This window comes from Suncus etruscus, chromosome 1, assembly GCF_024139225.1.
Source record: "Suncus etruscus isolate mSunEtr1 chromosome 1, mSunEtr1.pri.cur, whole genome shotgun sequence".
NCBI lineage: Eukaryota > Metazoa > Chordata > Mammalia > Eulipotyphla > Soricidae > Suncus > Suncus etruscus.
Window position 1 is genome coordinate 137,881,820 of NC_064848.1, and position 8,775 is coordinate 137,890,594.

An 8,775-nucleotide genomic window follows, 5' to 3' on the forward strand; every position below is an offset into this window, starting at 1 on the left:
GGGAAGAGAGCATCAGGGAGGATGAGAAGAAAACTGCTGTTGTTGGCAGGAAATGCACCTGGTGAAGGTTGTTATATATTGTATGACTGTAACTCAATCATGAACAATTTTATCTGTGAAAAAACCTATAGTATGAACAACCTTGTAACCATGGAGTTTAAATTTAAAAAAAAATGGTGAACGGAAATGAATAGACACTTCTCTGAGGAAGATCAATGGATGGCCAAAAGGCACATGGAAAAAATGCTCATCACTTATCATTAGAAACTCATCCAGGGGCCAGAGAGATACCACAGCAGTGTTTGCCTTGCAAGCAGCTGATCCAGGACCTAAGGTGGTTGGTTCGAATCCTGGTGTCCCATATGGTCCCCTGTGCCTGCCAGGAGCTATTTCTTTTTTTTTTTTTTTTTTTTTTTTGTGGTTTTTGGGTCACACCCGGCAGTGCTCAGGGGTTACTCCTGGCTCCATGCTCAGAAATTGCTCCTGGCAGGCACAGGGGACCATATGGGACGCTGGGATTCGAACCGATGACCTCTTGCATGAAAGGCAAACGCTTTACCTCCATGCTATCTCTCCAGCCCCAGCCAGGAGCTATTTCTGAGCAGATAGCCAGGAGTAACCCCTGAGCACCGCCGGGTATGGCCCAAAAACAACAACAACAAAACAGAAACAAAAACAAAAAACTCATCCAAGTTAAGACAACAATAAGATATTATCTTAGACTAATAAGAATTGCATATATCAATCTGTATTGGTGGGAATGTGGTGAAAAAGCAACTCTCATTCACTCCTGGTGGGAGTGTTTCCAGTTAACTCAGAAGTGAGCTGCCAAATGACCAGCAAATCCACTTTTAGGAACATATCCCCACAACAGAAAATATTCACTCAAAAGAACATGTGAATACCACTATTCATTGCAGCACTTAGTTGAAATTCAGAATCGATCTAGACACGATGACAATGAATGGATCAAGTTGTGGTATGGAATATATTGGTATCCATATATAGGTATATATACACAATACAGTTTCTTACATATTCTGCTGTATGAAGTGATGAAAGTATGAAATTTGTTGCAACACGGATGAACTGGAAAATATGCTAAATGAAATAAGCCAGAAGAAGGAAGATAAACACAGGAGATAACTTTTCTGTGGTATTTAGAATAACTGGATGAGATAATGCTATAGTTTGAAAGGGAGATGCCGAGATGACCCTTCATTCTGAGTATAGGAAAAAGAGAGAAATCAAGTGAGGGAGGGAAAGAAGAGACAGATGAAAAGCAATAGGAGGCAAAGGTCAAAGATTCAGGTACATGAGTGGTGTTAAGGAATGACAGAGCTAAATACCCAACCAGAGTCAACAATATTGAAATCATAAGAATCAAACTTTAACAACTGAACTGAAAAAAAATGCCTGTGAGGCTGGACCAAAGTACAGTGGGTAGAGTTTTTGCCCTGATTGTGGCCAACCCACATTCAATCCCTGCACCCCGTTTGGTTTCCCAAGCTCCATCAGAAGTGATTCCTGAGGACAGAGCCAGAAATAAACCTCTGAGCATTGCTGTGTGTAGCCCCAAAACAAAAATTAGCTAAAAAAAGAATAAGATGCCTATTGAGAGATGGCAGGCTGAAGGGAAGGGGTATATGGAAGGGAACTTGGGAACATTGGAGGGAAAACACACTGGTGATGGGATTGGTGCTGGAACAATGTCTAAAATTCAACTATGGTGCTGGAGTGATAGCACAACAGGTAGGAAGGGACATGCGGCCAACCAGGGTTTGATCCTCAGCAGCATATGATCCTCCAAGCCTGCCAGGAGTGATTTCTGAGCAACAGAACTAGGAGTAACCCCTGAGCCCTGCCAGGTATGCCCCAAATAAATAAAAAAAACTTTTTTTTTTTTTTTTTGGTTTTTGGGTCACACCTGGCAGCGCTCAGGGGTCATTCCTGGCTTCACGCTCAAAAATCACTCCTGGCAGGCACGGGGGACCATATGGGATGCTGGGATTCGAACCAATGACCTTTTACATGAAAGGCAAACGCCTTACCTCCATGCTATCTCTCCGGACCCAAATAAATAAAAATTTTTTTCCTTTGGGTCACATCCGGCAATGCTCAGGGGTTATTCCTGGCTCAACGCTCAGACAACGCCCCCGGCAGGCTCGGGGAACCATATGAGATGCCGGGATTCGAACCACTGTCATACCGCATGCAAGGCAAACGCCTTACCGCTGTGCTATCTCTCCAGTCCCAATAAATAAAAATTTTAAAATCAACTATGAATAACTTTGTAAACCACAGTGCTTTAATAAAATTTTAAAATGATAAATACCGGGACTGGAGAGATAGCATGAAGGTAAGGCATTTGCCTTTCATGCAGAAAGTCGTTGGTTCAAATCCCGGCATCCCATATGGTCCTCTGTGCCTACCGGGATTTATTTCTGAGCATAGAGCCAGGAGCAACCCCTGAGCACTGCCGGGTGTGACTCAAAAACCAATAATAATAATAATAATAATAATAATAATAATAATAATAATAATAATAATAATAATAAATACCAAAGAGAAGCTGATCTCAATGGATAGGAGTCCATGTTTTGCATAGTCTGATCCCAGCACTTCATGGTCCCCAAGCCCCACCAAAAACAACCTCCACCTCCCAATATCAAACCAAGAGTAACCCTTGAGCACCACCAGGTACAACTTGCAAACAAAAACAAACAATAATTTGGAAGCACTGTTAAGTGTCCAAAAGCCAGCAGGAGGGCCAGAGTGATAGTACAGCACACAACCCACCCAGGGTTGATCCCCAGAGCCATCAAGGAGTGATTCAAGAGTACAAAACCAGGAGTAAGCCCTGAGCACTGCTGGGTGTCACCATAAACAAAAACAAAACAGAAACCAGCAGGAAGGGAAAGGAACTCAGCTTGGATGACTCTTTCAGAGAGCCATGTCCCTTCTAAATGGCATGCCAGTGGCAGCTGGGACTCAGGAAGTCCCAGCCTTCAGCAGCTCAAAAAGAGGCTGGAATCTGAGTACTGAGGCTTATTTCTTGAAAGCCTAAAACTAGGCTGGCTGCTGATGGAGGCAGAAGGGCGCTCTCAGAATCCCTGAGAAAGAAGGCAGCTGAGGACTGTGAGCAGAAAGGAATCTTGGTGGCTGCAATGTCTGATTTTTGTGTCTGACTCCCCCATGGGTGGGACAATGGGAGACTGAGGCCAAACAGACCTTGATCTGAGCAGAAGTTGGGTCCCTAAGTTAATGACAAAAGACAAGCAGAGATACAAAGTAGTTAGAAGGGTAATAGATGATGCTGAGGCGAGTTGGGGAGGAAAGTGGCAGGGGAAATGGTTAAAAAAAATTGGATGGGGGCGCCAGAGAGAGAGAGAGCACAACAGGTAGGGCACTTGCTTACTTTGCATGTGGCAGATCTGAGTTAGATCTCCAGCATCCTATGTGGTCCTGAGCCCCCTAGGAATAATTCCTGAGTCCAGAGCCAGGAATAACCCCTGAGTGCCACTAGATATGATGCAAAAACAAACAAAATACCCTGGAGCATTGAAGAGCATTAGATGTGTATAGTGCCCATTTGAGTCTTATAGTCACTTTATGAATATAGGAACCCTATCAAACACGTTTGAGAGAAAGTCTACAGCAGGAGTCTCAAACTCACAGCCCGCGGGCCGTTTGGGCCCTCCGTACAACATTTTGTGGCCCTGCCCTAGAGGAATCTTTTTTTGTTTTGTTTTGTTTTAGTTGTTTGGGTCACACCCCCAATGTTCAAGGCTTACTACTGACTTTGCACTCAAGGATCACCCCAACTTTGCCTCCTGCGGCCCCCAGGTAAATTGAGTTTGAGACCCCTGGTCTACAGGCATCCAACCTTGGGTCAAATCCCTGACATTACGTAGTGTCCCCCAAGCATCACGAGGAATCACTCCTGAGCACAGAACCTGGAAAAGCCCCTGAGCACCACCAGGTATGACCCCCCCCCCAACCCAAACAATAAATGAACAAAGACCATTTAGACTTACATAAGAATATGCCCAGTATGCCAGACCCAAGTTCTCTACCTTGGCACTATGATATCTTGGATCACGTCATCCCTTTGCTGCCTTAGCCATTATAGGCTATTTGGTCACACTCCGAGCTTCTGCTTTCTAGATGCCAATAATATGGCCATCCCCCTTAGTCCAATAACCCTGACACAAAATATTTCTCAAGAGGCCAAACCACTCCCTGTTCCCCTATTCATCATTGGCAAATTAATGATTCCAGTTTAGACTTAAAAGTGTCCAGAGCCGAGGCTGGAGAGATAGCACAGCGGTAGGACATTTTGCCTTGCACACAGCCAACCTAGAACAGATTGTGGTTCGATTCCCTGCATCTCATATGGTCCCCTGAGCCTGCCAGGGATGATTTCTGAGCACAGAGCCAGGAGTAACCCCTGAGCATCACTGGGTGTGAACCCTCCTCCCAAAAGAAAAATGTCCAGAGCCCTCTGAGGAACAGGCACTAGGGCATTTATGCCTCCAGTTGATAGAAGTGTGCTGAGAAAGAAAAGTTTTAGAGAGAAGAAGATATTTTCAAAATAGTTTCAGGGCTTTTTTCTTCCCCCTTGACAGTGTCTTTGTTTCTGCCCTTCTATTTTCCCTAGAAACTATTGAAAGAACTGAGTAGGACCCAACTAAAAAAAAAAAAAAAAGAAGCAGAAGAAGAAACACCAGGGACAGGGGATAGTAAGTGGGTGAGACTGAAATCTGACCCTCTGAATACTCCCCAGGTCACATATCAGAGTGTTCCAGCAGGTTCTTTGTATGGAGGTGGGGTCAAGGAAAGAAATGAAAACCAGCTGTTCCAAGGTTATGACAGGCAAGAATGCTTTCCATGGTGTGATGTCATAAATGATGTCCTCAACACCATTCCTAGGTCAACATAGCAGCCAGTTTCACAGCCTCACAACTGTTCCTGCTGACTCCTGGGTGAGGGACTCACACAACCCACCCACTCCCATCCCTGAAACTGTCTGGAAAAATTCCCAGAATAGAAAGTAGAGGTAGGTACCAGACTGGGAGCCGGCCCCACTCGGGAGGCGCCCATGTACAGAGGGAAAGAGTTCATGGCAGAGCTTGAAATGCTGGACTCCCTAACCTGGCACTTTCTTTTCTGTTCTGTCTTTGATGATCTGCTGCAACGTCTCTCAACCCCTTTTACCTGTGCTTGGCACCCGTCCTTCGTGCCATCTAGGGACCACTTCATTGGTTTTGGGGCCACATCTGGAAACACTTAGGGGTTACTTCTGGCACTACTCTCAGAAATTGCTTCTGGCAGTCTTGGGGGACCATATGGGATGCTGGAAATTGAACCCGGTTCATCCCTAGTCGGCTGCAAGCAAAGCAAATAGTAGTCGGCAACCTTTTTTTTTTTCCAACTGAGCCAAGTCTCGCCAAAACCACGATTGAAATTTATTTTGAGAGCTACACAGGGTGCGCACTGACAGAGGCTAAAAGCAGAGTCCTGACTCCTGGAGCGGCCCCCTGGCACACAGAAGAGCCAAATTAAAAGTGTTAAGAGCCACATGTGGCTCGCGAGCCGCATGTTGCCGACCACTGCGTCTATGCTATTGCTCTGCTCTTCACCCCCAAGGGACCACTTTTTTTTTTTTTTTTTTTTTTTTTGGTTTTTGGTTTTTGGGCCACACCCGGCGGTGCTCAGGGGTTACTCCTGGCTGTCTGCTCAGAAATAGCTCCTGGCAGGCACGGGGGACCATATGGGACACCAGGATTCGAACCAACCACCTTAGGTCCTGGATTGGCTGCTTGCAAGGCAAACACCGCTGTGCTATCTCTCCGGGCCCTTTTTTTTTTTTTTTTTTTTGGTTAAGGGACCACTTCTAACTAGGCAGTTGGCCAGTGGTTTGGAGTCTTTCTACCCTATGCACTGGCACATCCATGGACTATGGGTGAAGACCACTCACCTACTGGATTTGAGTATGGTACCTTATACAATGGACCAGGACACTAAATTTAAAAAAATGTCAATGGGCCGGAGAGATATCCGCAGTTGTAGGGTATTTGCCTTCCACACAGCCAACCCAGGATGGATGGTGGTTTGAATCCCGGTATTCCATATGGTTCCCGGAGCCAGGCAGGAGTGATTTTTGAGCGTAGAGTCAGGAGTAATTCTTGAGCACTGCCGACTGTGGCCAAAACAAAACAAAACAACACAAAATAAAAAATGTCAAGGACACCCTTGAAAACTGTTTTTTTTTCCCAGGCACCCAACACCCCCGCCCAGTTCCCCTCTCCAGAGGCTATAAGTTTGCACTTTGGGCTGTTGTTTTTGATACATTGGAGGTGACAATGAGCTTGAGAGGAAGTGTTGTGACAGTGGTGTCTGATAAATGCCACCTAAAGGATGAGATAAAGGCAAGGACTACAAGCTGGTGAAAAATGAACATCCTGGAAAAAGGGAGACAGTGCCAGGAGACTGGGGCCACAATTCTCCCTACAGAATTCCACAGGCTGCCTCTTAAACAAGGAGACAAAAGCAAGGCAAATGGTCTAAGGTGCTGATTGCTGCAAAAAGCAGCAGGCATGGAAGCTGGAAGGGAAAGGGATGTAAATGGGTGGACTTACACGGGAATGAGCTTCTCCCAGATGGCCACCATCTGGATGCACTGAGAGTGAAGGTGGCATATGTGGATATGTGTGTTTGAGCTTGTGTGTGTGTGTGCATGCACATGGATATAATGGCAGACACAAGGGTGAAGAAGAAGGAACTGCAGGTGGCCCAGACATTACTGCAGACAGATACATGGAGAAATGATCCTGACTCAATCTCTTAACAGCATAGACTAGGGAGACAGCACAGAGGGAGTCCTAGAGCTAATACAGTAGGTAAGGTGTTGCCTTGCATATGGCTGACCCAAGCTCAATCTTCAAAATCCCATGAAGTCCTCTAAGCTCACAAGAGTGATCCCTGATAGACACAGAATAGTCTCACTCATCTGTGAAATTTAAGAAAAATAAAAGACAGTAATAATGGGGCCGAAGAGATAGCATGGAGGTAAGGCATTTGCCTTTCATGCAGAAGGTGAGTGGTTCGAATCCTGGCATCCCATATGGTCCTCGAGGCTGCCAGGAGCAATTTTTGAGCATAGAGCCAGGAGTAAACCCCTGAGTGCTGGCTGGGTGTGACCCAAAAACTAAAAAAAAAAAAAAAAAAGACAGTAATAATACCCAAAGAGACTAGAGATGAGGGCTAAAAGGACCAGCCCATGATATGAAGCTTACCACAAGCAATAACTTTCATGACAATGGTACTGAGTGAGAGAAGTAGAATGTCTGTCTCAAATACAGGCAAGGGGTTAGGGAGGAAAAGATGGGGGGCATCGGTGGTGGAAATGTTGCACTGGTGAAGGGGGATGTTCTTTTTATGACTGAAACTCAACTGATAACATGTTTATAATCATGGTGTTTAAATAAAGATACTTTATTTATTTTATTTTATTTTATTTTTTATTTTTTTTTGGTTTTTGGGTCACACCCGGTGGTGCTCAGGGGTTGCTCCTGGCAGGCACCGGGGACCATATGGGACACCGGGATTTGAACCAACCACCTTTGGTCCTGGATCGGCTGCTTGCAAGGCAAACACCGCTGTGCTATCTCTCCAGGCCCACTTTTTTTTTAAAAGTGATCCCTGTGTACAGAGTCAAGAGTAAGCTCAGCACTGAACTCTGAATACTGACTGTATGACCCCAAAACAAATAAAAAGTGTTGCCTTGTACATGATTGTACCTGCTTTGATCCTGGGCACCACATATGGTCCCCCAGCACCTCCAGTGGTCACTCCCAAACAGAGAGTCAGGAGTAAACCCTGAACACAGCTATGAGCACCCTCCACACACCCCACACATTTCCAACAGAATACTCAAAAAAAGCACAGGCTGGGCCCAATTTTCTCTCAGTCCTGAACCATTTTCAGCACAGCCACCCAAGGAACCCTCCATGAGAGCCACTTTACTTCCTGCTATACTGCCACAAGAATCACTTTAGGGAAAGGTGGAATAGGGAACTTATTTATTCATCACTTTAAGGCTATAGAGCAGAAGATTGTGCAGGTTCTTGCCTTGCATATAGCTGATGCTAGTTTGGTTCCTCAAGTACCACCAGAAGTCACACCTGAACACAGAGCCAGGAATCGCTCCTGAACACTGCGAAGTGTGCCCTATCCAAATAATAATAAAACTGGGCAATAGGAGCAGGAGAGAGAACCCCATCTGCTGAGCACAGGCTTTGCATGTGGGGGGGCCTAGGTTCAGCTCCTGGCACTACACAGTCCTCTGAGCACTTCTGAGAGAATTCCCCTGAGCACAGAGCTGGGATATTCTCCTAGCATTGCTGGGCATGTTCATTCCACCTAAAAAAAAGCTGGGGACCAACTACTTAAGAAAATCCTTTTGTGTGCTCGCTTCGGCAGCACATATACTAAAATTGGAACGATACAGAGAAGATTAGCATGGCCCCTGCGCAAGGATGACACGCAAATTCGTGAAGCATTCCATATTTTTAAAAAAAAAAAAAAAAAAGAAAATCCTTTTGCTATTAAATTGATGAATAATAGCCTTGGTCTCTGGCCATAACCAATTACCCGAGTCAGGTGTCGGGGCTGGACACTCTTGGATGGACGTGATGAACTTTCTTCCCTGGGCACAACTCTGAAGGCCATTCTCTGAAGCAGGAACCCTACCACCAGCCTGTCTGAGAGAGA

The 8,775-nt window shown here is 45.5% G+C and overlaps 1 non-coding gene across 1 annotated transcript; it reads left to right on the forward strand.

Moving 5' to 3' along the window:
• The first annotated feature begins 8,468 nt into the window (after positions 1-8,468).
• LOC125995822 (U6 spliceosomal RNA) lies at positions 8,469-8,575 on the forward strand. Its single transcript, XR_007491172.1, has one exon. It is a non-coding gene; the product is annotated as a U6 spliceosomal RNA (small nuclear RNA).
• The last annotated feature ends 200 nt before the right edge of the window (positions 8,576-8,775 follow it).